The sequence below is a fragment of the Ascaphus truei genome, chromosome 11 (assembly GCF_040206685.1).
Source record: "Ascaphus truei isolate aAscTru1 chromosome 11, aAscTru1.hap1, whole genome shotgun sequence".
Classification (NCBI taxonomy): domain Eukaryota; kingdom Metazoa; phylum Chordata; class Amphibia; order Anura; family Ascaphidae; genus Ascaphus; species Ascaphus truei.
In genome coordinates, this window is record NC_134493.1 from 3,169,844 (window position 1) to 3,197,723 (window position 27,880).

The following is a 27,880-nucleotide window of genomic DNA, read 5'->3' on the forward strand; positions in this document are numbered from 1 at the left end:
CCCCCAGCGCCATTCCAACTCATACTTACCTGGCAGGGGAGTACACTATACAGCCACGATCCTGCAGGTGGCTCTCCCAGGGCGAGGCTTGCTCATTGCACTTGGAGCTAGCTGACCTCTGCGATTTCCCCACATGCGGGAAACTCGACTGCACAATTTCTGGTAGTGGGGGACTGCGTGCGCGCTCTCCCCTGTTTTTCGACTGTTAGAAAAAACAGAAACAAAAATCAACAACAATAACAACAACCACCACCCACAGCACAGGTGTTTGTTCAGACAAGCTGCTATTGCCACTGCTTGGGCTTTGGGCCTGGTCAATAACTGTGGCATAAAAGGAGCAAACCAACTAGCCAGGTAGCAACATCTCAAACAGGGAGAAATGACAATTAGGCACCTGCGCAGATATTTAGGAATAAATTCAGGTGGATGGGAAATACGGAAACACATATAATTCATGAAAAAAAACATTCTAAACAAAAAGGGCCAAGAACTGTAGAATATGAGTCGCTGCAGCAGCAGCAGCAGCAGCAGCAGCAGCAGCAGCAGCAGCAGTAAAAATGTATCCCTCTCTTTCCAATGTCCACCTCTCTGGCTGATTGTTTTCTTTTCTTTTTTTGGTTTGAGATACGAATCTCTCTATTATTATACTGAGATAAGTGCAATACACAATGTATAGGTGATTTCAAAGTCACAATTGTATGTTTGATGCCTTTTGAAATATTGTATAAAGCAGCACATTTACAAACAAATCTGGATTCATTTTTTTTTTTAAATGGCCGTTCCTTGCAGGATATGGGGTTTTTATTTCACCCCCTCCCCGCCCTAGTTCTACATGGTATGTCTGGGTCTCTGTAGCCAGACCACCCCATGTGATGATATCACAAAGGGAGTATACAGTACGTTCTAGAGTTTCTAGGCTCCAAAGTAACAAAGAGCAGCATTTAAAACCAACAGATTGCAAACTATCTGCTGAGCAGTGCAAAAACAATATCTATCTATCTATCTATCTATCTATCTATCTATCTATCTCTATCCAGGGAGCAGCAGACAGTGTTAGCTTGCTTCTATATTTATGCAAATGCCATGTAAGCAGCCATGCTGGTAAGGGGCAAAGTGTCAAGTTTGCCAGCAGGACTGGGCATCTCTCCCTTTTTATGCTGCAGCAGCAGCAGCAGCAGCAGCAGAGAGAGTGCAAGCAGGTAGGGAAGATGTAGAAAGCCACCCCAGAAATATGGTGTCCCCCTGTCTGTCTGTCCCCCTGTCTGTCGGTCTCTCCGCCAGCTGGAATGACAGAGCTGAGCGGTGTTCAAAGTGATTGCTTCTTCCTTTTAAAACCAAGAAGTAGTACCTTGCGGCGAAGCTTGGCTTCTCTGGGTGCTTGTCGGATGGGCGGGGGAGGGGCTTTGCTTCTAGGGAGGGGATGTCTTCGATCTATGTTGTTTGACAAATATTCGCTGCTGCACAAATGTTTGCATGGAATGGCCTAAGCTGATCCTTGCAGAAGGTGCTGGCTCAGATACTAGGCCTCAGCTACTGTGGTGCTTGCTGCTGCCGCTGTAGCCGCTGCACCAATGACCAGGCTGCTCTCTCCACAAGGGTGACACTTGTCCTGGGACAGGGCTAGTTGCCCCCCAGCGCCATTCCAACTCATACTTACCTGGCAGGGGAGTACACTATACAGCCACGATCCTGCAGGTGGCTCTCCCAGGGCGAGGCTTGCTCATTGCACTTGGAGCTAGCTGACCTCTGCGATTTCCCCACATGCGGGAAACTCGACTGCACAATTTCTGGTAGTGGGGGACTGCGTGCGCGCTCTCCCCTGTTTTTCGACTGTTAGAAAAAACAGAAACAAAAATCAACAACAATAACAACAACCACCACCCACAGCACAGGTGTTTGTTCAGACAAGCTGCTATTGCCACTGCTTGGGCTTTGGGCCTGGTCAATAACTGTGGCATAAAAGGAGCAAACCAACTAGCCAGGTAGCAACATCTCAAACAGGGAGAAATGACAATTAGGCACCTGCGCAGACATTTAGGAATAAATTCAGGTGGATGGGAAATACGGAAACACATATAATTCATGAAAAAAAACATTCTAAACAAAAAGGGCCAAGAACTGTAGAATATGAGTCGCTGCAGCAGCAGCAGCAGCAGCAGCAGCAGCAGTAAAAATGTATCCCTCTCTTTCCAATGTCCACCTCTCTGGCTGATTGTTTTCTTTTCTTTTTTTGGTTTGAGATACGAATCTCTCTATTATTATACTGAGATAAGTGCAATACACAATGTATAGGTGATTTCAAAGTCACAATTGTATGTTTGATGCCTTTTGAAATATTGTATAAAGCAGCACATTTACAAACAAATCTGGATTCATTTTTTTTTTTTAAATGGCCGTTCCTTGCAGGATATGGGGTTTTTATTTCACCCCCTCCCCGCCCTAGTTCTACATGGTATGTCTGGGTCTCTGTAGCCAGACCACCCCATGTGATGATATCACAAAGGGAGTATACAGTACGTTCTAGAGTTTCTAGGCTCCAAAGTAACAAAGAGCAGCATTTAAAACCAACAGATTGCAAACTATCTGCTGAGCAGTGCAAAAACAATATCTATCTATCTATCTATCTATCTATCTATCTATCTCTATCCAGGGAGCAGCAGACAGTGTTAGCTTGCTTCTATATTTATGCAAATGCCATGTAAGCAGCCATGCTGGTAAGGGGCAAAGTGTCAAGTTTGCCAGCAGGACTGGGCATCTCTCCCTTTTTATGCTGCAGCAGCAGCAGCAGCAGCAGCAGAGAGAGTGCAAGCAGGTAGGGAAGATGTAGAAAGCCACCCCAGAAATATGGTGTCCCCCTGTCTGTCTGTCCCCCTGTCTGTCGGTCTCTCCGCCAGCTGGAATGACAGAGCTGAGCGGTGTTCAAAGTGATTGCTTCTTCCTTTTAAAACCAAGAAGTAGTACCTTGCGGCGAAGCTTGGCTTCTCTGGGTGCTTGTCGGATGGGCGGGGGAGGGGCTTTGCTTCTAGGGAGGGGATGTCTTCGATCTATGTTGTTTGACAAATATTCGCTGCTGCACAAATGTTTGCATGGAATGGCCTAAGCTGATCCTTGCTGCAGGTGCTGGCTCAGATACTAGGCCTCAGCTACTGTGGTGCTTGCTGCTGCCGCTGTAGCCGCTGCACCAATGACCAGGCTGCTCTCTCCACAAGGGTGACACTTGTCCTGGGACAGGGCTAGTTGCCCCCCAGCGCCATTCCAACTCATACTTACCTGGCAGGGGAGTACACTATACAGCCACGATCCTGCAGGTGGCTCTCCCAGGGCGAGGCTTGCTCATTGCACTTGGAGCTAGCTGACCTCTGCGATTTCCCCACATGCGGGAAACTCGACTGCACAATTTCTGGTAGTGGGGGACTGCGTGCGCGCTCTCCCCTGTTTTTCGACTGTTAGAAAAAACAGAAACAAAAATCAACAACAATAACAACAACCACCACCCACAGCACAGGTGTTTGTTCAGACAAGCTGCTATTGCCACTGCTTGGGCTTTGGGCCTGGTCAATAACTGTGGCATAAAAGGAGCAAACCAACTAGCCAGGTAGCAACATCTCAAACAGGGAGAAATGACAATTAGGCACCTGCGCAGATATTTAGGAATAAATTCAGGTGGATGGGAAATACGGAAACACATATAATTCATGAAAAAAAACATTCTAAACAAAAAGGGCCAAGAACTGTAGAATATGAGTCGCTGCAGCAGCAGCAGCAGCAGCAGCAGCAGCAGCAGCAGTAAAAATGTATCCCTCTCTTTCCAATGTCCACCTCTCTGGCTGATTGTTTTCTTTTCTTTTTTTGGTTTGAGATACGAATCTCTCTATTATTATACTGAGATAAGTGCAATACACAATGTATAGGTGATTTCAAAGTCACAATTGTATGTTTGATGCCTTTTGAAATATTGTATAAAGCAGCACATTTACAAACAAATCTGGATTCATTTTTTTTTTTAAATGGCCGTTCCTTGCAGGATATGGGGTTTTTATTTCACCCCCTCCCCGCCCTAGTTCTACATGGTATGTCTGGGTCTCTGTAGCCAGACCACCCCATGTGATGATATCACAAAGGGAGTATACAGTACGTTCTAGAGTTTCTAGGCTCCAAAGTAACAAAGAGCAGCATTTAAAACCAACAGATTGCAAACTATCTGCTGAGCAGTGCAAAAACAATATCTATCTATCTATCTATCTATCTATCTATCTATCTATCTATCTATCTATCTCTATCCAGGGAGCAGCAGACAGTGTTAGCTTGCTTCTATATTTATGCAAATGCCATGTAAGCAGCCATGCTGGTAAGGGGCAAAGTGTCAAGTTTGCCAGCAGGACTGGGCATCTCTCCCTTTTTATGCTGCAGCAGCAGCAGCAGCAGCAGCAGAGAGAGTGCAAGCAGGTAGGGAAGATGTAGAAAGCCACCCCAGAAATATGGTGTCCCCCTGTCTGTCTGTCCCCCTGTCTGTCGGTCTCTCCGCCAGCTGGAATGACAGAGCTGAGCGGTGTTCAAAGTGATTGCTTCTTCCTTTTAAAACCAAGAAGTAGTACCTTGCGGCGAAGCTTGGCTTCTCTGGGTGCTTGTCGGATGGGCGGGGGAGGGGCTTTGCTTCTAGGGAGGGGATGTCTTCGATCTATGTTGTTTGACAAATATTCGCTGCTGCACAAATGTTTGCATGGAATGGCCTAAGCTGATCCTTGCTGCAGGTGCTGGCTCAGATACTAGGCCTCAGCTACTGTGGTGCTTGCTGCTGCCGCTGTAGCCGCTGCACCAATGACCAGGCTGCTCTCTCCACAAGGGTGACACTTGTCCTGGGACAGGGCTAGTTGCCCCCCAGCGCCATTCCAACTCATACTTACCTGGCAGGGGAGTACACTATACAGCCACGATCCTGCAGGTGGCTCTCCCAGGGCGAGGCTTGCTCATTGCACTTGGAGCTAGCTGACCTCTGCGATTTCCCCACATGCGGGAAACTCGACTGCACAATTTCTGGTAGTGGGGGACTGCGTGCGCGCTCTCCCCTGTTTTTCGACTGTTAGAAAAAACAGAAACAAAAATCAACAACAATAACAACAACCACCACCCACAGCACAGGTGTTTGTTCAGACAAGCTGCTATTGCCACTGCTTGGGCTTTGGGCCTGGTCAATAACTGTGGCATAAAAGGAGCAAACCAACTAGCCAGGTAGCAACATCTCAAACAGGGAGAAATGACAATTAGGCACCTGCGCAGACATTTAGGAATAAATTCAGGTGGATGGGAAATACGGAAACACATATAATTCATGAAAAAAAACATTCTAAACAAAAAGGGCCAAGAACTGTAGAATATGAGTCGCTGCAGCAGCAGCAGCAGCAGCAGCAGCAGCAGTAAAAATGTATCCCTCTCTTTCCAATGTCCACCTCTCTGGCTGATTGTTTTCTTTTCTTTTTTTGGTTTGAGATACGAATCTCTCTATTATTATACTGAGATAAGTGCAATACACAATGTATAGGTGATTTCAAAGTCACAATTGTATGTTTGATGCCTTTTGAAATATTGTATAAAGCAGCACATTTACAAACAAATCTGGATTCATTTTTTTTTTTTAAATGGCCGTTCCTTGCAGGATATGGGGTTTTTATTTCACCCCCTCCCCGCCCTAGTTCTACATGGTATGTCTGGGTCTCTGTAGCCAGACCACCCCATGTGATGATATCACAAAGGGAGTATACAGTACGTTCTAGAGTTTCTAGGCTCCAAAGTAACAAAGAGCAGCATTTAAAACCAACAGATTGCAAACTATCTGCTGAGCAGTGCAAAAACAATATCTATCTATCTATCTATCTATCTATCTATCTATCTATCTATCTATCTATCTATCTATCTCTATCCAGGGAGCAGCAGACAGTGTTAGCTTGCTTCTATATTTATGCAAATGCCATGTAAGCAGCCATGCTGGTAAGGGGCAAAGTGTCAAGTTTGCCAGCAGGACTGGGCATCTCTCCCTTTTTATGCTGCAGCAGCAGCAGCAGCAGCAGCAGCAGCAGCAGAGAGAGTGCAAGCAGGTAGGGAAGATGTAGAAAGCCACCCCAGAAATATGGTGTCCCCCTGTCTGTCTGTCCCCCTGTCTGTCGGTCTCTCCGCCAGCTGGAATGACAGAGCTGAGCGGTGTTCAAAGTGATTGCTTCTTCCTTTTAAAACCAAGAAGTAGTACCTTGCGGCGAAGCTTGGCTTCTCTGGGTGCTTGTCGGATGGGCGGGGGAGGGGCTTTGCTTCTAGGGAGGGGATGTCTTCGATCTATGTTGTTTGACAAATATTCGCTGCTGCACAAATGTTTGCATGGAATGGCCTAAGCTGATCCTTGCTGCAGGTGCTGGCTCAGATACTAGGCCTCAGCTACTGTGGTGCTTGCTGCTGCCGCTGTAGCCGCTGCACCAATGACCAGGCTGCTCTCTCCACAAGGGTGACACTTGTCCTGGGACAGGGCTAGTTGCCCCCCAGCGCCATTCCAACTCATACTTACCTGGCAGGGGAGTACACTATACAGCCACGATCCTGCAGGTGGCTCTCCCAGGGCGAGGCTTGCTCATTGCACTTGGAGCTAGCTGACCTCTGCGATTTCCCCACATGCGGGAAACTCGACTGCACAATTTCTGGTAGTGGGGGACTGCGTGCGCGCTCTCCCCTGTTTTTCGACTGTTAGAAAAAACAGAAACAAAAATCAACAACAATAACAACAACCACCACCCACAGCACAGGTGTTTGTTCAGACAAGCTGCTATTGCCACTGATTGGGCTTTGGGCCTGGTCAATAACTGTGGCATAAAAGGAGCAAACCAACTAGCCAGGTAGCAACATCTCAAACAGGGAGAAATGACAATTAGGCACCTGCGCAGACATTTAGGAATAAATTCAGGTGGATTGGGAAATACGGAAACACATATAATTCATGAAAAAAAACATTCTAAACAAAAAGGGCCAAGAACTGTAGAATATGAGTCGCTGCAGCAGCAGCAGCAGCAGCAGCAGCAGCAGCAGCAGCAGCAGCAGCAGCAGCAGCAGCAGCAGCAGCAGCAGCAGCAGCAGCAGTAAAAATGTATCCCTCTCTTTCCAATGTCCACCTCTCTGGCTGATTGTTTTCTTTTCTTTTTTTGGTTTGAGATACGAATCTCTCTATTATTATACTGAGATAAGTGCAATACACAATGTATAGGTGATTTCAAAGTCACAATTGTATGTTTGATGCCTTTTGAAATATTGTATAAAGCAGCACATTTACAAACAAATCTGGATTCATTTTTTTTTTTAAATGGCCGTTCCTTGCAGGATATGGGGTTTTTATTTCACCCCCTCCCCGCCCTAGTTCTACATGGTATGTCTGGGTCTCTGTAGCCAGACCACCCCATGTGATGATATCACAAAGGGAGTATACAGTACGTTCTAGAGTTTCTAGGCTCCAAAGTAACAAAGAGCAGCATTTAAAACCAACAGATTGCAAACTATCTGCTGAGCAGTGCAAAAACAATATCTATCTATCTATCTATCTATCTATCTATCTATCTATCTATCTATCTATCTATCTATCTCTATCCAGGGAGCAGCAGACAGTGTTAGCTTGCTTCTATATTTATGCAAATGCCATGTAAGCAGCCATGCTGGTAAGGGGCAAAGTGTCAAGTTTGCCAGCAGGACTGGGCATCTCTCCCTTTTTATGCTGCAGCAGCAGCAGCAGCAGCAGCAGCAGAGAGAGTGCAAGCAGGTAGGGAAGATGTAGAAAGCCACCCCAGAAATATGGTGTCCCCCTGTCTGTCTGTCCCCCTGTCTGTCGGTCTCTCCGCCAGCTGGAATGACAGAGCTGAGCGGTGTTCAAAGTGATTGCTTCTTCCTTTTAAAACCAAGAAGTAGTACCTTGCGGCGAAGCTTGGCTTCTCTGGGTGCTTGTCGGATGGGCGGGGGAGGGGCTTTGCTTCTAGGGAGGGGATGTCTTCGATCTATGTTGTTTGACAAATATTCGCTGCTGCACAAATGTTTGCATGGAATGGCCTAAGCTGATCCTTGCTGCAGGTGCTGGCTCAGATACTAGGCCTCAGCTACTGTGGTGCTTGCTGCTGCCGCTGTAGCCGCTGCACCAATGACCAGGCTGCTCTCTCCACAAGGGTGACACTTGTCCTGGGACAGGGCTAGTTGCCCCCCAGCGCCATTCCAACTCATACTTACCTGGCAGGGGAGTACACTATACAGCCACGATCCTGCAGGTGGCTCTCCCAGGGCGAGGCTTGCTCATTGCACTTGGAGCTAGCTGACCTCTGCGATTTCCCCACATGCGGGAAACTCGACTGCACAATTTCTGGTAGTGGGGGACTGCGTGCGCGCTCTCCCCTGTTTTTCGACTGTTAGAAAAAACAGAAACAAATAACAACAACCACCACCCACAGCACAGGTGTTTGTTCAGACAAGCTGCTATTGCCACTGCTTGGGCTTTGGGCCTGGTCAATAACTGTGGCATAAAAGGAGCAAACCAACTAGCCAGGTAGCAACATCTCAAACAGGGAGAAATGACAATTAGGCACCTGCGCAGATATTTAGGAATAAATTCAGGTGGATGGGAAATACGGAAACACATATAATTCATGAAAAAAAACATTCTAAACAAAAAGGGCCAAGAACTGTAGAATATGAGTCGCTGCAGCAGCAGCAGCAGCAGCAGCAGCAGCAGCAGCAGTAAAAATGTATCCCTCTCTTTCCAATGTCCACCTCTCTGGCTGATTGTTTTCTTTTCTTTTTTTGGTTTGAGATACGAATCTCTCTATTATTATACTGAGATAAGTGCAATACACAATGTATAGGTGATTTCAAAGTCACAATTGTATGTTTGATGCCTTTTGAAATATTGTATAAAGCAGCACATTTACAAACAAATCTGGATTCATTTTTTTTTTTAAATGGCCGTTCCTTGCAGGATATGGGGTTTTTATTTCACCCCCTCCCCGCCCTAGTTCTACATGGTATGTCTGGGTCTCTGTAGCCAGACCACCCCATGTGATGATATCACAAAGGGAGTATACAGTACGTTCTAGAGTTTCTAGGCTCCAAAGTAACAAAGAGCAGCATTTAAAACCAACAGATTGCAAACTATCTGCTGAGCAGTGCAAAAACAATATCTATCTATCTATCTATCTATCTATCTATCTATCTATCTCTATCCAGGGAGCAGCAGACAGTGTTAGCTTGCTTCTATATTTATGCAAATGCCATGTAAGCAGCCATGCTGGTAAGGGGCAAAGTGTCAAGTTTGCCAGCAGGACTGGGCATCTCTCCCTTTTTATGCTGCAGCAGCAGCAGCAGCAGCAGCAGAGAGAGTGCAAGCAGGTAGGGAAGATGTAGAAAGCCACCCCAGAAATATGGTGTCCCCCTGTCTGTCTGTCCCCCTGTCTGTCGGTCTCTCCGCCAGCTGGAATGACAGAGCTGAGCGGTGTTCAAAGTGATTGCTTCTTCCTTTTAAAACCAAGAAGTAGTACCTTGCGGCGAAGCTTGGCTTCTCTGGGTGCTTGTCGGATGGGCGGGGGAGGGGCTTTGCTTCTAGGGAGGGGATGTCTTCGATCTATGTTGTTTGACAAATATTCGCTGCTGCACAAATGTTTGCATGGAATGGCCTAAGCTGATCCTTGCTGCAGGTGCTGGCTCAGATACTAGGCCTCAGCTACTGTGGTGCTTGCTGCTGCCGCTGTAGCCGCTGCACCAATGACCAGGCTGCTCTCTCCACAAGGGTGACACTTGTCCTGGGACAGGGCTAGTTGCCCCCCAGCGCCATTCCAACTCATACTTACCTGGCAGGGGAGTACACTATACAGCCACGATCCTGCAGGTGGCTCTCCCAGGGCGAGGCTTGCTCATTGCACTTGGAGCTAGCTGACCTCTGCGATTTCCCCACATGCGGGAAACTCGACTGCACAATTTCTGGTAGTGGGGGACTGCGTGCGCGCTCTCCCCTGTTTTTCGACTGTTAGAAAAAACAGAAACAAAAATCAACAACAATAACAACAACCACCACCCACAGCACAGGTGTTTGTTCAGACAAGCTGCTATTGCCACTGCTTGGGCTTTGGGCCTGGTCAATAACTGTGGCATAAAAGGAGCAAACCAACTAGCCAGGTAGCAACATCTCAAACAGGGAGAAATGACAATTAGGCACCTGCGCAGACATTTAGGAATAAATTCAGGTGGATGGGAAATACGGAAACACATATAATTCATGAAAAAAAACATTCTAAACAAAAAGGGCCAAGAACTGTAGAATATGAGTCGCTGCAGCAGCAGCAGCAGCAGCAGCAGCAGCAGTAAAAATGTATCCCTCTCTTTCCAATGTCCACCTCTCTGGCTGATTGTTTTCTTTTCTTTTTTTGGTTTGAGATACGAATCTCTCTATTATTATACTGAGATAAGTGCAATACACAATGTATAGGTGATTTCAAAGTCACAATTGTATGTTTGATGCCTTTTGAAATATTGTATAAAGCAGCACATTTACAAACAAATCTGGATTCATTTTTTTTTTTAAATGGCCGTTCCTTGCAGGATATGGGGTTTTTATTTCACCCCCTCCCCGCCCTAGTTCTACATGGTATGTCTGGGTCTCTGTAGCCAGACCACCCCATGTGATGATATCACAAAGGGAGTATACAGTACGTTCTAGAGTTTCTAGGCTCCAAAGTAACAAAGAGCAGCATTTAAAACCAACAGATTGCAAACTATCTGCTGAGCAGTGCAAAAACAATATCTATCTATCTATCTATCTATCTATCTATCTATCTATCTATCTCTATCCAGGGAGCAGCAGACAGTGTTAGCTTGCTTCTATATTTATGCAAATGCCATGTAAGCAGCCATGCTGGTAAGGGGCAAAGTGTCAAGTTTGCCAGCAGGACTGGGCATCTCTCCCTTTTTATGCTGCAGCAGCAGCAGCAGCAGCAGCAGAGAGAGTGCAAGCAGGTAGGGAAGATGTAGAAAGCCACCCCAGAAATATGGTGTCCCCCTGTCTGTCTGTCCCCCTGTCTGTCGGTCTCTCCGCCAGCTGGAATGACAGAGCTGAGCGGTGTTCAAAGTGATTGCTTCTTCCTTTTAAAACCAAGAAGTAGTACCTTGCGGCGAAGCTTGGCTTCTCTGGGTGCTTGTCGGATGGGCGGGGGAGGGGCTTTGCTTCTAGGGAGGGGATGTCTTCGATCTATGTTGTTTGACAAATATTCGCTGCTGCACAAATGTTTGCATGGAATGGCCTAAGCTGATCCTTGCTGCAGGTGCTGGCTCAGATACTAGGCCTCAGCTACTGTGGTGCTTGCTGCTGCCGCTGTAGCCGCTGCACCAATGACCAGGCTGCTCTCTCCACAAGGGTGACACTTGTCCTGGGACAGGGCTAGTTGCCCCCCAGCGCCATTCCAACTCATACTTACCTGGCAGGGGAGTACACTATACAGCCACGATCCTGCAGGTGGCTCTCCCAGGGCGAGGCTTGCTCATTGCACTTGGAGCTAGCTGACCTCTGCGATTTCCCCACATGCGGGAAACTCGACTGCACAATTTCTGGTAGTGGGGGACTGCGTGCGCGCTCTCCCCTGTTTTTCGACTGTTAGAAAAAACAGAAACAAAAATCAACAACAATAACAACAACCACCACCCACAGCACAGGTGTTTGTTCAGACAAGCTGCTATTGCCACTGCTTGGGCTTTGGGCCTGGTCAATAACTGTGGCATAAAAGGAGCAAACCAACTAGCCAGGTAGCAACATCTCAAACAGGGAGAAATGACAATTAGGCACCTGCGCAGACATTTAGGAATAAATTCAGGTGGATGGGAAATACGGAAACACATATAATTCATGAAAAAAAACATTCTAAACAAAAAGGGCCAAGAACTGTAGAATATGAGTCGCTGCAGCAGCAGCAGCAGCAGCAGCAGCAGCAGTAAAAATGTATCCCTCTCTTTCCAATGTCCACCTCTCTGGCTGATTGTTTTCTTTTCTTTTTTTGGTTTGAGATACGAATCTCTCTATTATTATACTGAGATAAGTGCAATACACAATGTATAGGTGATTTCAAAGTCACAATTGTATGTTTGATGCCTTTTGAAATATTGTATAAAGCAGCACATTTACAAACAAATCTGGATTCATTTTTTTTTTTTAAATGGCCGTTCCTTGCAGGATATGGGGTTTTTATTTCACCCCCTCCCCGCCCTAGTTCTACATGGTATGTCTGGGTCTCTGTAGCCAGACCACCCCATGTGATGATATCACAAAGGGAGTATACAGTACGTTCTAGAGTTTCTAGGCTCCAAAGTAACAAAGAGCAGCATTTAAAACCAACAGATTGCAAACTATCTGCTGAGCAGTGCAAAAACAATATCTATCTATCTATCTATCTATCTATCTATCTATCTATCTATCTATCTATCTCTATCCAGGGAGCAGCAGACAGTGTTAGCTTGCTTCTATATTTATGCAAATGCCATGTAAGCAGCCATGCTGGTAAGGGGCAAAGTGTCAAGTTTGCCAGCAGGACTGGGCATCTCTCCCTTTTTATGCTGCAGCAGCAGCAGCAGCAGCAGCAGCAGCAGCAGAGAGAGTGCAAGCAGGTAGGGAAGATGTAGAAAGCCACCCCAGAAATATGGTGTCCCCCTGTCTGTCTGTCCCCCTGTCTGTCGGTCTCTCCGCCAGCTGGAATGACAGAGCTGAGCGGTGTTCAAAGTGATTGCTTCTTCCTTTTAAAACCAAGAAGTAGTACCTTGCGGCGAAGCTTGGCTTCTCTGGGTGCTTGTCGGATGGGCGGGGGAGGGGCTTTGCTTCTAGGGAGGGGATGTCTTCGATCTATGTTGTTTGACAAATATTCGCTGCTGCACAAATGTTTGCATGGAATGGCCTAAGCTGATCCTTGCTGCAGGTGCTGGCTCAGATACTAGGCCTCAGCTACTGTGGTGCTTGCTGCTGCCGCTGTAGCCGCTGCACCAATGACCAGGCTGCTCTCTCCACAAGGGTGACACTTGTCCTGGGACAGGGCTAGTTGCCCCCCAGCGCCATTCCAACTCATACTTACCTGGCAGGGGAGTACACTATACAGCCACGATCCTGCAGGTGGCTCTCCCAGGGCGAGGCTTGCTCATTGCACTTGGAGCTAGCTGACCTCTGCGATTTCCCCACATGCGGGAAACTCGACTGCACAATTTCTGGTAGTGGGGGACTGCGTGCGCGCTCTCCCCTGTTTTTCGACTGTTAGAAAAAACAGAAACAAAAATCAACAACAATAACAACAACCACCACCCACAGCACAGGTGTTTGTTCAGACAAGCTGCTATTGCCACTGCTTGGGCTTTGGGCCTGGTCAATAACTGTGGCATAAAAGGAGCAAACCAACTAGCCAGGTAGCAACATCTCAAACAGGGAGAAATGACAATTAGGCACCTGCGCAGATATTTAGGAATAAATTCAGGTGGATGGGAAATACGGAAACACATATAATTCATGAAAAAAAACATTCTAAACAAAAAGGGCCAAGAACTGTAGAATATGAGTCGCTGCAGCAGCAGCAGCAGCAGCAGCAGCAGCAGCAGCAGTAAAAATGTATCCCTCTCTTTCCAATGTCCACCTCTCTGGCTGATTGTTTTCTTTTCTTTTTTTGGTTTGAGATACGAATCTCTCTATTATTATACTGAGATAAGTGCAATACACAATGTATAGGTGATTTCAAAGTCACAATTGTATGTTTGATGCCTTTTGAAATATTGTATAAAGCAGCACATTTACAAACAAATCTGGATTCATTTTTTTTTTTAAATGGCCGTTCCTTGCAGGATATGGGGTTTTTATTTCACCCCCTCCCCGCCCTAGTTCTACATGGTATGTCTGGGTCTCTGTAGCCAGACCACCCCATGTGATGATATCACAAAGGGAGTATACAGTACGTTCTAGAGTTTCTAGGCTCCAAAGTAACAAAGAGCAGCATTTAAAACCAACAGATTGCAAACTATCTGCTGAGCAGTGCAAAAACAATATCTATCTATCTATCTATCTATCTATCTATCTATCTATCTATCTATCTATCTCTATCCAGGGAGCAGCAGACAGTGTTAGCTTGCTTCTATATTTATGCAAATGCCATGTAAGCAGCCATGCTGGTAAGGGGCAAAGTGTCAAGTTTGCCAGCAGGACTGGGCATCTCTCCCTTTTTATGCTGCAGCAGCAGCAGCAGCAGCAGCAGAGAGAGTGCAAGCAGGTAGGGAAGATGTAGAAAGCCACCCCAGAAATATGGTGTCCCCCTGTCTGTCTGTCCCCCTGTCTGTCGGTCTCTCCGCCAGCTGGAATGACAGAGCTGAGCGGTGTTCAAAGTGATTGCTTCTTCCTTTTAAAACCAAGAAGTAGTACCTTGCGGCGAAGCTTGGCTTCTCTGGGTGCTTGTCGGATGGGCGGGGGAGGGGCTTTGCTTCTAGGGAGGGGATGTCTTCGATCTATGTTGTTTGACAAATATTCGCTGCTGCACAAATGTTTGCATGGAATGGCCTAAGCTGATCCTTGCTGCAGGTGCTGGCTCAGATACTAGGCCTCAGCTACTGTGGTGCTTGCTGCTGCCGCTGTAGCCGCTGCACCAATGACCAGGCTGCTCTCTCCACAAGGGTGACACTTGTCCTGGGACAGGGCTAGTTGCCCCCCAGCGCCATTCCAACTCATACTTACCTGGCAGGGGAGTACACTATACAGCCACGATCCTGCAGGTGGCTCTCCCAGGGCGAGGCTTGCTCATTGCACTTGGAGCTAGCTGACCTCTGCGATTTCCCCACATGCGGGAAACTCGACTGCACAATTTCTGGTAGTGGGGGACTGCGTGCGCGCTCTCCCCTGTTTTTCGACTGTTAGAAAAAACAGAAACAAAAATCAACAACAATAACAACAACCACCACCCACAGCACAGGTGTTTGTTCAGACAAGCTGCTATTGCCACTGATTGGGCTTTGGGCCTGGTCAATAACTGTGGCATAAAAGGAGCAAACCAACTAGCCAGGTAGCAACATCTCAAACAGGGAGAAATGACAATTAGGCACCTGCGCAGACATTTAGGAATAAATTCAGGTGGATTGGGAAATACGGAAACACATATAATTCATGAAAAAAAACATTCTAAACAAAAAGGGCCAAGAACTGTAGAATATGAGTCGCTGCAGCAGCAGCAGCAGCAGCAGCAGCAGCAGCAGCAGCAGCAGCAGCAGCAGCAGCAGCAGCAGCAGCAGTAAAAATGTATCCCTCTCTTTCCAATGTCCACCTCTCTGGCTGATTGTTTTCTTTTCTTTTTTTGGTTTGAGATACGAATCTCTCTATTATTATACTGAGATAAGTGCAATACACAATGTATAGGTGATTTCAAAGTCACAATTGTATGTTTGATGCCTTTTGAAATATTGTATAAAGCAGCACATTTACAAACAAATCTGGATTCATTTTTTTTTTTAAATGGCCGTTCCTTGCAGGATATGGGGTTTTTATTTCACCCCCTCCCCGCCCTAGTTCTACATGGTATGTCTGGGTCTCTGTAGCCAGACCACCCCATGTGATGATATCACAAAGGGAGTATACAGTACGTTCTAGAGTTTCTAGGCTCCAAAGTAACAAAGAGCAGCATTTAAAACCAACAGATTGCAAACTATCTGCTGAGCAGTGCAAAAACAATATCTATCTATCTATCTATCTATCTATCTATCTATCTATCTATCTATCTATCTATCTCTATCCAGGGAGCAGCAGACAGTGTTAGCTTGCTTCTATATTTATGCAAATGCCATGTAAGCAGCCATGCTGGTAAGGGGCAAAGTGTCAAGTTTGCCAGCAGGACTGGGCATCTCTCCCTTTTTATGCTGCAGCAGCAGCAGCAGCAGCAGCAGCAGAGAGAGTGCAAGCAGGTAGGGAAGATGTAGAAAGCCACCCCAGAAATATGGTGTCCCCCTGTCTGTCTGTCCCCCTGTCTGTCGGTCTCTCCGCCAGCTGGAATGACAGAGCTGAGCGGTGTTCAAAGTGATTGCTTCTTCCTTTTAAAACCAAGAAGTAGTACCTTGCGGCGAAGCTTGGCTTCTCTGGGTGCTTGTCGGATGGGCGGGGGAGGGGCTTTGCTTCTAGGGAGGGGATGTCTTCGATCTATGTTGTTTGACAAATATTCGCTGCTGCACAAATGTTTGCATGGAATGGCCTAAGCTGATCCTTGCTGCAGGTGCTGGCTCAGATACTAGGCCTCAGCTACTGTGGTGCTTGCTGCTGCCGCTGTAGCCGCTGCACCAATGACCAGGCTGCTCTCTCCACAAGGGTGACACTTGTCCTGGGACAGGGCTAGTTGCCCCCCAGCGCCATTCCAACTCATACTTACCTGGCAGGGGAGTACACTATACAGCCACGATCCTGCAGGTGGCTCTCCCAGGGCGAGGCTTGCTCATTGCACTTGGAGCTAGCTGACCTCTGCGATTTCCCCACATGCGGGAAACTCGACTGCACAATTTCTGGTAGTGGGGGACTGCGTGCGCGCTCTCCCCTGTTTTTCGACTGTTAGAAAAAACAGAAACAAAAATCAACAACAATAACAACAACCACCACCCACAGCACAGGTGTTTGTTCAGACAAGCTGCTATTGCCACTGCTTGGGCTTTGGGCCTGGTCAATAACTGTGGCATAAAAGGAGCAAACCAACTAGCCAGGTAGCAACATCTCAAACAGGGAGAAATGACAATTAGGCACCTGCGCAGATATTTAGGAATAAATTCAGGTGGATGGGAAATACGGAAACACATATAATTCATGAAAAAAAACATTCTAAACAAAAAGGGCCAAGAACTGTAGAATATGAGTCGCTGCAGCAGCAGCAGCAGCAGCAGCAGCAGCAGCAGCAGTAAAAATGTATCCCTCTCTTTCCAATGTCCACCTCTCTGGCTGATTGTTTTCTTTTCTTTTTTTGGTTTGAGATACGAATCTCTCTATTATTATACTGAGATAAGTGCAATACACAATGTATAGGTGATTTCAAAGTCACAATTGTATGTTTGATGCCTTTTGAAATATTGTATAAAGCAGCACATTTACAAACAAATCTGGATTCATTTTTTTTTTTAAATGGCCGTTCCTTGCAGGATATGGGGTTTTTATTTCACCCCCTCCCCGCCCTAGTTCTACATGGTATGTCTGGGTCTCTGTAGCCAGACCACCCCATGTGATGATATCACAAAGGGAGTATACAGTACGTTCTAGAGTTTCTAGGCTCCAAAGTAACAAAGAGCAGCATTTAAAACCAACAGATTGCAAACTATCTGCTGAGCAGTGCAAAAACAATATCTATCTATCTATCTATCTATCTATCTATCTATCTATCTATCTCTATCCAGGGAGCAGCAGACAGTGTTAGCTTGCTTCTATATTTATGCAAATGCCATGTAAGCAGCCATGCTGGTAAGGGGCAAAGTGTCAAGTTTGCCAGCAGGACTGGGCATCTCTCCCTTTTTATGCTGCAGCAGCAGCAGCAGCAGCAGCAGAGAGAGTGCAAGCAGGTAGGGAAGATGTAGAAAGCCACCCCAGAAATATGGTGTCCCCCTGTCTGTCTGTCCCCCTGTCTGTCGGTCTCTCCGCCAGCTGGAATGACAGAGCTGAGCGGTGTTCAAAGTGATTGCTTCTTCCTTTTAAAACCAAGAAGTAGTACCTTGCGGCGAAGCTTGGCTTCTCTGGGTGCTTGTCGGATGGGCGGGGGAGGGGCTTTGCTTCTAGGGAGGGGATGTCTTCGATCTATGTTGTTTGACAAATATTCGCTGCTGCACAAATGTTTGCATGGAATGGCCTAAGCTGATCCTTGCTGCAGGTGCTGGCTCAGATACTAGGCCTCAGCTACTGTGGTGCTTGCTGCTGCCGCTGTAGCCGCTGCACCAATGACCAGGCTGCTCTCTCCACAAGGGTGACACTTGTCCTGGGACAGGGCTAGTTGCCCCCCAGCGCCATTCCAACTCATACTTACCTGGCAGGGGAGTACACTATACAGCCACGATCCTGCAGGTGGCTCTCCCAGGGCGAGGCTTGCTCATTGCACTTGGAGCTAGCTGACCTCTGCGATTTCCCCACATGCGGGAAACTCGACTGCACAATTTCTGGTAGTGGGGGACTGCGTGCGCGCTCTCCCCTGTTTTTCGACTGTTAGAAAAAACAGAAACAAAAATCAACAACAATAACAACAACCACCACCCACAGCACAGGTGTTTGTTCAGACAAGCTGCTATTGCCACTGCTTGGGCTTTGGGCCTGGTCAATAACTGTGGCATAAAAGGAGCAAACCAACTAGCCAGGTAGCAACATCTCAAACAGGGAGAAATGACAATTAGGCACCTGCGCAGACATTTAGGAATAAATTCAGGTGGATGGGAAATACGGAAACACATATAATTCATGAAAAAAAACATTCTAAACAAAAAGGGCCAAGAACTGTAGAATATGAGTCGCTGCAGCAGCAGCAGCAGCAGCAGCAGCAGCAGTAAAAATGTATCCCTCTCTTTCCAATGTCCACCTCTCTGGCTGATTGTTTTCTTTTCTTTTTTTGGTTTGAGATACGAATCTCTCTATTATTATACTGAGATAAGTGCAATACACAATGTATAGGTGATTTCAAAGTCACAATTGTATGTTTGATGCCTTTTGAAATATTGTATAAAGCAGCACATTTACAAACAAATCTGGATTCATTTTTTTTTTTAAATGGCCGTTCCTTGCAGGATATGGGGTTTTTATTTCACCCCCTCCCCGCCCTAGTTCTACATGGTATGTCTGGGTCTCTGTAGCCAGACCACCCCATGTGATGATATCACAAAGGGAGTATACAGTACGTTCTAGAGTTTCTAGGCTCCAAAGTAACAAAGAGCAGCATTTAAAACCAACAGATTGCAAACTATCTGCTGAGCAGTGCAAAAACAATATCTATCTATCTATCTATCTATCTATCTATCTATCTATCTATCTCTATCCAGGGAGCAGCAGACAGTGTTAGCTTGCTTCTATATTTATGCAAATGCCATGTAAGCAGCCATGCTGGTAAGGGGCAAAGTGTCAAGTTTGCCAGCAGGACTGGGCATCTCTCCCTTTTTATGCTGCAGCAGCAGCAGCAGCAGCAGCAGAGAGAGTGCAAGCAGGTAGGGAAGATGTAGAAAGCCACCCCAGAAATATGGTGTCCCCCTGTCTGTCTGTCCCCCTGTCTGTCGGTCTCTCCGCCAGCTGGAATGACAGAGCTGAGCGGTGTTCAAAGTGATTGCTTCTTCCTTTTAAAACCAAGAAGTAGTACCTTGCGGCGAAGCTTGGCTTCTCTGGGTGCTTGTCGGATGGGCGGGGGAGGGGCTTTGCTTCTAGGGAGGGGATGTCTTCGATCTATGTTGTTTGACAAATATTCGCTGCTGCACAAATGTTTGCATGGAATGGCCTAAGCTGATCCTTGCTGCAGGTGCTGGCTCAGATACTAGGCCTCAGCTACTGTGGTGCTTGCTGCTGCCGCTGTAGCCGCTGCACCAATGACCAGGCTGCTCTCTCCACAAGGGTGACACTTGTCCTGGGACAGGGCTAGTTGCCCCCCAGCGCCATTCCAACTCATACTTACCTGGCAGGGGAGTACACTACGTAGCCATGATCCTGCGGGGGGCGCTGCTGGAGCAGGCATAGCCTTGTGCTTGAGGAGCGGAGCCTAGAAGTATCGTGTTTGGGTGAAAGACCTTTTTTTGAGAAGCAGAATGGATAATCGTGGAAGTTTCGTTCAAAACACCATCAGATTCAGATTGGATAAGGCTCCCAAATTTCTGGGGTTGGATGAGTTCTACAGTCAGATATTGGAAGACACCCTGAAGATTGAACGTGGAGATATTTATTGCATCCAGGAATTTTTCAAACAGCAATTTTATGATGTGGCTTTTGAAGAAGGTAACAAATGTATGGGTGTGATGGAAAGAGCAAAGAAGGAAAAGGATGTGGACTGTATGCGAGGTGTAGAGCTGGTACCCTTGTTTGCAATAGGAGAAATTGCTATAATTGTGCATACGTATAACCCTTTTACACCAGAGGAAGAAATTATGGTGTTCCTGTCACGGTACTGTGAGATTGTCAAGAAAGGACAGAGACTGAAAAACAGGATTGGCATTTATAATGGAAAGACCAGATATATGTGCAAACTGAGGATGTCCCCAGACGGATTGGGGGGAGTCTTGCACCCCCCGGGGACCTTTAACATTGGAGGAAACCGGGGGTACTTGTACTACCGGGGCCAGCCGCTATATTGCAGGAGGTGCATGGAGTTTGGGCACACGCAGGAGGGCTGTGCTAAGCAAGATGTAGAAATTTGTCGCAAATGCAGGAAGGAGGGACACCACGCTGCGCAGTGCCGGGAGCCAGCTACATGTGACTTGTGTCATGAAACAGGGCACATGGCGAGATTTTGTACAAAAAAAAAGTCGTATGCAGAGATTATGAGAAGAAGAGAGACTGTAGAGCGCCCAGAGGGATGGGTTAATGAGGACAGTGAGTATGATAAGCGGCATGGAGTTGAAAGCAGTCAGGCGACGCCCGTGGAACCAGCTGCTGAGACTCCCACTGATGAGGCCTTAACGAGGGGTGACGCAGCAGCTGAGCAGGAGCTGCCAGATTCAGACTCAGAGCTGGGTGAGCGTATGGAGGAAACGCCCGTGGTTCCAGCTGAGAATGCTCTCCAGAACGAGGTCCAAAGGGTATGGGGGGAGGAGGCGGAGCCGGACATAGGAGAGGGGGAGGAGCCTGACCTGATGCAAGGAGAAGGCGAGGGAACCCCAGGACTGCAGGCCATGGTTTCTGAGGTGGAAGACCTTGAGCAGCAAATTAAGGAACAATGTATGGAGACATCGGAAGGAGGGGAACGTCGGACAAAGAGGAAGATGGAGGGAGAATCTTTTGCCCCTTCAAAGACAAAATGCCTGGGAGGAGAAGAGGAAGAGAAGATCTGTGTGGTTTTTGATTCAGGGGAGGGGGTGGGGGGTGGTGGATTGGATGCTAGCCCCTTGCGCTCCCCGGCATATCCTTTGACGGGCGTGCCAGATGGGCAGGGGTCACCAGGAGGGCAGAGCCTTCCCTATGCGGATAATGCTGCGGCAGAGAATTTGAGGTGTGGATTTCAGTCTCCGGGGTCCCCCACGGTGGAAGGTGCTGGACAGAGCTAAGTATAATTTTTATAATTATAATTGTTACCTGGGATACGCTAGTATAAGAAGAAATGACTTTGACGCTGGCATCATTAAATGTACGGAGCTTGAGAAAGCGTACAAGAAGAGTGAGGATATTTGACTTACTGGCAAAAGAAAGATGTGATATTTTTTGTTTGCAAGAATGTACAATTACTGAACCCCCAAAAGAAGAAGAGTGGGTGTGGGGGGAATCTGCGTGGTCATGCTGCCTAGAGAGCAGAAACAGTGGGATTGGGATATTATTTAAGGGAAAAGAGTTTAAAATATGCAAATGTGAGGTAATTGAACCGGGAAGGTTATTTTTTGTTTTGGTGAAATGGAAGGGGGAATGTTTCAGAATATTTAATATATATGCAGCTCCAAAGGAAAATCAAAGGAGGTTGCTGTTTGAGAAACTGAGGTTGTTTTTACCTGGAAGAATGAAAACTTTTGTGTTAGGAGACTTTAATTGTATAATTAGGGAGGGGGATAGGGTGGGGGGTGCAGACAGGAGTAAGCCTGATAGTTCTGGGGTACTGTTGAAAACAATTATGGGTGATTTTTCTTTTAAGGATACTTTGCAGGTGTGGGGGAAAGAAAAAAGGGAATTCACTTGGTTTTGTGAGAGTGGAGGGGTAAAGTCTAGAATTGACCATATTTTTATTTCTGAAGGGTTGAAGGTGGAGAGCTGGAAGGGGTTAAGAGTACTTTTCTCTGACCATGCATGTGTTGTATGTAAAATAGAAGTAGAGGGAGTGGAAAAGTATGGAAGGGGTTACTGGAAACTTAATGTTTCACTATTAGAAAAACCAGGGATCAAGGATCAGTATGGGAAATTGTATGTTTATTTAAAGAGGAGAATGTGGGAATATAAGGGAATACTGGAATGGTGGGAGTGGGTAAAAATTGAAACAAAAAAGTTTTTCATTAGGAAAGGTAAGGAGTTGGCAAGAAAACAGGAGGAAGATTACAGGAGGGTGATCCTGAGAAAACAGTTTCTCCTCAGGTTAAAAGAGATGGGAAAGGATGTGGAGGGAGATCTTAAAAGGGTTAGGGTGGAGTCTGAGGAATTACTGGAAAAAAGAGGTAGAAGGATAATTCATGCTGCAAGAGTGGAAGCGGTTGAAAAGAATGAAAAATGTACTTCCTTTTTCTTTAAAAAAGCATTTACAGGGAAGTTAAGTCCAATTCCTGTGTTGAATGAAGAGGGGGCAGAGGTAAAGGAGACGGAAAAAGTTCTGAAAGTTTGTGAGAATTTTTATTCCAAATTATATGAGGAAAAGGAGCGTGATATGTCCTTAGAAAAAGAGCTAGTTGAAAAAATTGAGGAAAAACTAAGTAAAGATGATCAGGTTTTCTTGGTGAGAGATCTAAACAGTGAAGAATTAAATGAGGTAATAAGGAATGGAAGGAAAGGAAAATCACCTGGTAAGGATGGGTTACCACATGAATTTTACTCCTATATGTGGGACATAATTAGAGAAGAGGTATTTAAGTTATGCAACACAATTTTTAAGTTAGGAGAAACGCCGGAATCCTTTAAAGAAGGTATAATTGCATTAATATTCAAAAAAAAGGGGGACAAAAGAGACCTTAAAAACTGGCGTCCTATAACTCTGCTGAATTCAGATTATAAAATTGTTGCAAAAGTGGTAATGCTAAGATTGAAGCCTTTCTTATGTAAATTGGTGGAAGAGGAGCAGGTGTGTGGTGTACCAGGGAGACAGATGGTAGGGAATCTAATTCTCCTGAGGGATTTAATTTGGTATTGTTTGGAGCGGCAGCAACCACTAGTTATTGCAAATATTGATTTTGAGAAGGCTTATGACCTTTTGTCTCATGCCTTTTTGTTTAAAGTCCTGGGAAAGTTAGGAATACCAATGGAAATCGTTAGATGGATAGGTAGTTTATATAAAGGTATTAATAGTAGAGTTTTAGTAAATGGCTGTTTTACTGAAAAAATTTGGGTGAAATCAGGGGTAAGGCAGGGGTGTCCTCTGTCCCCGTTGGCGTTTATTTGCGCTATAGAGCCTTTGTTGCAGACTATCAGAGCGGACAAGGTGGTGAGAGGGGTTGAAATCCCAGGGAGTGGGGGAAGGAGCATCAAAGTTCTAGGATATATGGACGACTTAACCCTGGTGTGTACTACACAGGCGGCTCTTCATAGAGCGCAGTTACATATTGATACCTTTTGTCACGCTTCAGGGCTGAGAGTGAATTGGGGGAAAAGTGCTTGTAAGGCCTTTGGGGATTGGCATGATTTAGGAAAGTGTGGGATCCCTGTGGAAGGGGAACAGCTAAGACTGTTAGGGGTTTATTTCGATGAGGACTTAACAGGGGAGGTAAATTGGGTAAAGGTAGGGGAAAGAATAGAAAAAAAAATCAATTTTTGGATGCTAAGGAAGCTTTCAATGGAAGGGAAGATTTTGGTGACAAAAGCGGTGTTGGTACCAATTTTGCTGCATATAGGGCTGGTGTTTCCCCCCGCGGCAAAATGGATTAGAAAAATTACTCAGTTTTTGTTCAGTTTTCTGTGGGGGTCAACAAATGAGAGATTAAATAGAGAAATTGTATGGAAGGAAAAAGGGAAAGGTGGAAAAGGGGCCCCCAGGATAGAAGTTATCCTGGGAGCAAAATATGCCCAGCTCTGTATAAAGAGAATTCAGAGTGAGGATACAAAGGCGGCCTGTTTAGCAAGGTATGCGGCAGGGGGTATGTTAAGGAGGCTGGGTCTGTTCAGGACAGATTTGAGGAGGCCACTCTGTTTTGTGACCCCAGATAATTATGGGGTCATTGAACATTTCATAAGAGGTTTTAATTTAAGGGATGTAGAAAAGTCCTTATGGGAAGATCACAGGAAAATAAGGGCTGTGATTCTGGAGAGAGACAGTTATGAATGCTGCGGAAATCTGAATATGTCACAATTAAAACTGATGTGGAAGAACATAGATTTCAAGGGTCTATCTAATATTCACAAAGATATTGCTTGGATGGCTGTGCACAAGTGTCTGCCAGTCCGAGTCTTCCAAAAGAGACGACGTATGACAGTGTCGGATAGGTGTCCAAGAGAAGGATGTGGTGGTGTAGAAGACATAGTACATTTATTTTGGAACTGTTTTTTTGTGAGGGCTGTGTGGAAAAACCTAGCGAAGCTAATTAGAGAACTAGGAGGAATCCATATATTGGAGTTCAATATGATGCTTTATGGGTTAAGTGAGTTAAAAGGGGAAAAAGGTTGGGTACTATGGAAAATAATAAATTGTGTAAAAGAGGTTGTGTGGATGGTGAGAAGTATGATGATATTCAATAATGAAACGTTAGATGTGAAAGCATGTACTAGGATCATTTTAAGTAAAATGTATACATACTACTTGTTGGATCAGAAAAGGTTGGGGAAAGTGGAAAGTGATGCATTGTGGAAAGTGAATAGCTGGAATAAGATGGTTGTGTGTTAGAAGAGTCAACTAGAGAGAAGGAGGAGGAGGGGTATGTAACTTGTGTGAAGTTGAAGAAGTTTTTACCAGATCATAAGAAAAAAGGGGATTGTACATCGTGAGATAATGTGATTTATTTTTTGGGAATGATATTTGCGGAGGTTAAAAATAGTTAAATTTACTGGTTATGAGTTTTGTGAGTGGGAATGGAAGTGAGCAAAAGCGTTTGCTTTTACGGAAAGGGAAAGAGAATATTTATGAAGAAGAGTTTTGTCTTTCTTTGAGAAGTACAATAGTACAGTCTGGGTCCCTTTACGTGGAGTTACCGGAGAGAAGAGGTGGGCCGGTGCTCCCCTCCGCGGCGGGTGCCGTGGGGAAAAAGCATACGGGAATGTATGGAAGGGAGGGATGGCTGGGAAGGAAGAATGGTGACAGAATGGGATGAAAGAGGGTGTAAGTGTGATTGTGAACAGTAATTTTCTGTGGGGAAAGGAAGGAGGAAGAAAATGTAAATATAGCATGTTTTGTGTCTTGTTAATGTAATATGGCTGTAAAAAATTATGTGTTTTTTTGGTTGTAAAAAAAAAGTCTGTAAATTTAAAAAAGGTGTTGAATAAAATTTTGGAAAAAAAAAAAAAAAAAAAAAAAGCCACGATCCTGCAGGTGGCTCTCCCAGGGCGAGGCTTGCTCATTGCACTTGGAGCTAGCTGACCTCTGCGATTTCCCCACATGCGGGAAACTCGACTGCACAATTTCTGGTAGTGGGGGACTGCGTGCGCGCTCTCCCCTGTTTTTCGACTGTTAGAAAAAACAGAAACAAAAATCAACAACAATAACAACAACCACCACCCACAGCACAGGTGTTTGTTCAGACAAGCTGCTATTGCCACTGCTTGGGCTTTGGGCCTGGTCAATAACTGTGGCATAAAAGGAGCAAACCAACTAGCCAGGTAGCAACATCTCAAACAGGGAGAAATGACAATTAGGCACCTGCGCAGACATTTAGGAATAAATTCAGGTGGATGGGAAATACGGAAACACATATAATTCATGAAAAAAAACATTCTAAACAAAAAGGGCCAAGAACTGTAGAATATGAGTCGCTGCAGCAGCAGCAGCAGCAGCAGCAGCAGCAGTAAAAATGTATCCCTCTCTTTCCAATGTCCACCTCTCTGGCTGATTGTTTTCTTTTCTTTTTTTGGTTTGAGATACGAATCTCTCTATTATTATACTGAGATAAGTGCAATACACAATGTATAGGTGATTTCAAAGTCACAATTGTATGTTTGATGCCTTTTGAAATATTGTATAAAGCAGCACATTTACAAACAAATCTGGATTCATTTTTTTTTTTAAATGGCCGTTCCTTGCAGGATATGGGGTTTTTATTTCACCCCCTCCCCGCCCTAGTTCTACATGGTATGTCTGGGTCTCTGTAGCCAGACCACCCCATGTGATGATATCACAAAGGGAGTATACAGTACGTTCTAGAGTTTCTAGGCTCCAAAGTAACAAAGAGCAGCATTTAAAACCAACAGATTGCAAACTATCTGCTGAGCAGTGCAAAAACAATATCTATCTATCTATCTATCTATCTATCTATCTATCTATCTATCTATCTCTATCCAGGGAGCAGCAGACAGTGTTAGCTTGCTTCTATATTTATGCAAATGCCATGTAAGCAGCCATGCTGGTAAGGGGCAAAGTGTCAAGTTTGCCAGCAGGACTGGGCATCTCTCCCTTTTTATGCTGCAGCAGCAGCAGCAGCAGCAGCAGAGAGAGTGCAAGCAGGTAGGGAAGATGTAGAAAGCCACCCCAGAAATATGGTGTCCCCCTGTCTGTCTGTCCCCCTGTCTGTCGGTCTCTCCGCCAGCTGGAATGACAGAGCTGAGCGGTGTTCAAAGTGATTGCTTCTTCCTTTTAAAACCAAGAAGTAGTACCTTGCGGCGAAGCTTGGCTTCTCTGGGTGCTTGTCGGATGGGCGGGGGAGGGGCTTTGCTTCTAGGGAGGGGATGTCTTCGATCTATGTTGTTTGACAAATATTCGCTGCTGCACAAATGTTTGCATGGAATGGCCTAAGCTGATCCTTGCTGCAGGTGCTGGCTCAGATACTAGGCCTCAGCTACTGTGGTGCTTGCTGCTGCCGCTGTAGCCGCTGCACCAATGACCAGGCTGCTCTCTCCACAAGGGTGACACTTGTCCTGGGACAGGGCTAGTTGCCCCCCAGCGCCATTCCAACTCATACTTACCTGGCAGGGGAGTACACTATACAGCCACGATCCTGCAGGTGGCTCTCCCAGGGCGAGGCTTGCTCATTGCACTTGGAGCTAGCTGACCTCTGCGATTTCCCCACATGCGGGAAACTCGACTGCACAATTTCTGGTAGTGGGGGACTGCGTGCGCGCTCTCCCCTGTTTTTCGACTGTTAGAAAAAACAGAAACAAAAATCAACAACAATAACAACAACCACCACCCACAGCACAGGTGTTTGTTCAGACAAGCTGCTATTGCCACTGCTTGGGCTTTGGGCCTGGTCAATAACTGTGGCATAAAAGGAGCAAACCAACTAGCCAGGTAGCAACATCTCAAACAGGGAGAAATGACAATTAGGCACCTGCGCAGACATTTAGGAATAAATTCAGGTGGATTGGGAAATACGGAAACACATATAATTCATGAAAAAAAACATTCTAAACAAAAAGGGCCAAGAACTGTAGAATATGAGTCGCTGCAGCAGCAGCAGCAGCAGCAGCAGCAGCAGTAAAAATGTATCCCTCTCTTTCCAATGTCCACCTCTCTGGCTGATTGTTTTCTTTTCTTTTTTTGGTTTGAGATACGAATCTCTCTATTATTATACTGAGATAAGTGCAATACACAATGTATAGGTGATTTCAAAGTCACAATTGTATGTTTGATGCCTTTTGAAATATTGTATAAAGCAGCACATTTACAAACAAATCTGGATTCATTTTTTTTTTTAAATGGCCGTTCCTTGCAGGATATGGGGTTTTTATTTCACCCCCTCCCCGCCCTAGTTCTACATGGTATGTCTGGGTCTCTGTAGCCAGACCACCCCATGTGATGATATCACAAAGGGAGTATACAGTACGTTCTAGAGTTTCTAGGCTCCAAAGTAACAAAGAGCAGCATTTAAAACCAACAGATTGCAAACTATCTGCTGAGCAGTGCAAAAA

General features: G+C 45.8%; 1 non-coding gene and 13 pseudogenes across 1 annotated transcript; all 14 read left to right on the forward strand.

Moving 5' to 3' along the window:
- Nucleotides 1-21: 21 nt before the first annotated feature.
- On the forward strand, nucleotides 22-194 carry LOC142463741 (U1 spliceosomal RNA; annotated as a pseudogene).
- Nucleotides 195-1,649: 1,455 nt separating this feature from the next.
- LOC142463742 (U1 spliceosomal RNA) lies at nucleotides 1,650-1,822 on the forward strand (annotated as a pseudogene).
- Nucleotides 1,823-3,262: 1,440 nt separating this feature from the next.
- Nucleotides 3,263-3,435, forward strand: LOC142463743 (U1 spliceosomal RNA; annotated as a pseudogene).
- Nucleotides 3,436-4,896: 1,461 nt separating this feature from the next.
- On the forward strand, nucleotides 4,897-5,069 carry LOC142463744 (U1 spliceosomal RNA; annotated as a pseudogene).
- A 1,473-nt stretch (nucleotides 5,070-6,542) lies between these two features.
- LOC142463745 (U1 spliceosomal RNA) lies at nucleotides 6,543-6,715 on the forward strand (annotated as a pseudogene).
- Nucleotides 6,716-8,236: 1,521 nt separating this feature from the next.
- LOC142463746 (U1 spliceosomal RNA) lies at nucleotides 8,237-8,409 on the forward strand (annotated as a pseudogene).
- Nucleotides 8,410-9,846: 1,437 nt separating this feature from the next.
- LOC142463747 (U1 spliceosomal RNA) lies at nucleotides 9,847-10,019 on the forward strand (annotated as a pseudogene).
- Nucleotides 10,020-11,466: 1,447 nt separating this feature from the next.
- On the forward strand, nucleotides 11,467-11,639 carry LOC142463748 (U1 spliceosomal RNA; annotated as a pseudogene).
- Nucleotides 11,640-13,104: 1,465 nt separating this feature from the next.
- On the forward strand, nucleotides 13,105-13,277 carry LOC142463749 (U1 spliceosomal RNA; annotated as a pseudogene).
- Nucleotides 13,278-14,738: 1,461 nt separating this feature from the next.
- On the forward strand, nucleotides 14,739-14,911 carry LOC142463750 (U1 spliceosomal RNA; annotated as a pseudogene).
- Nucleotides 14,912-16,413: 1,502 nt separating this feature from the next.
- LOC142463751 (U1 spliceosomal RNA) lies at nucleotides 16,414-16,586 on the forward strand (annotated as a pseudogene).
- Nucleotides 16,587-18,039: 1,453 nt separating this feature from the next.
- On the forward strand, nucleotides 18,040-18,212 carry LOC142463753 (U1 spliceosomal RNA; annotated as a pseudogene).
- Nucleotides 18,213-25,312: 7,100 nt separating this feature from the next.
- Nucleotides 25,313-25,476, forward strand: LOC142463723 (U1 spliceosomal RNA). Its single transcript, XR_012787477.1, has one exon. It is a non-coding gene; the product is annotated as a U1 spliceosomal RNA (small nuclear RNA).
- A 1,451-nt stretch (nucleotides 25,477-26,927) lies between these two features.
- On the forward strand, nucleotides 26,928-27,100 carry LOC142463754 (U1 spliceosomal RNA; annotated as a pseudogene).
- The last annotated feature ends 780 nt before the right edge of the window (nucleotides 27,101-27,880 follow it).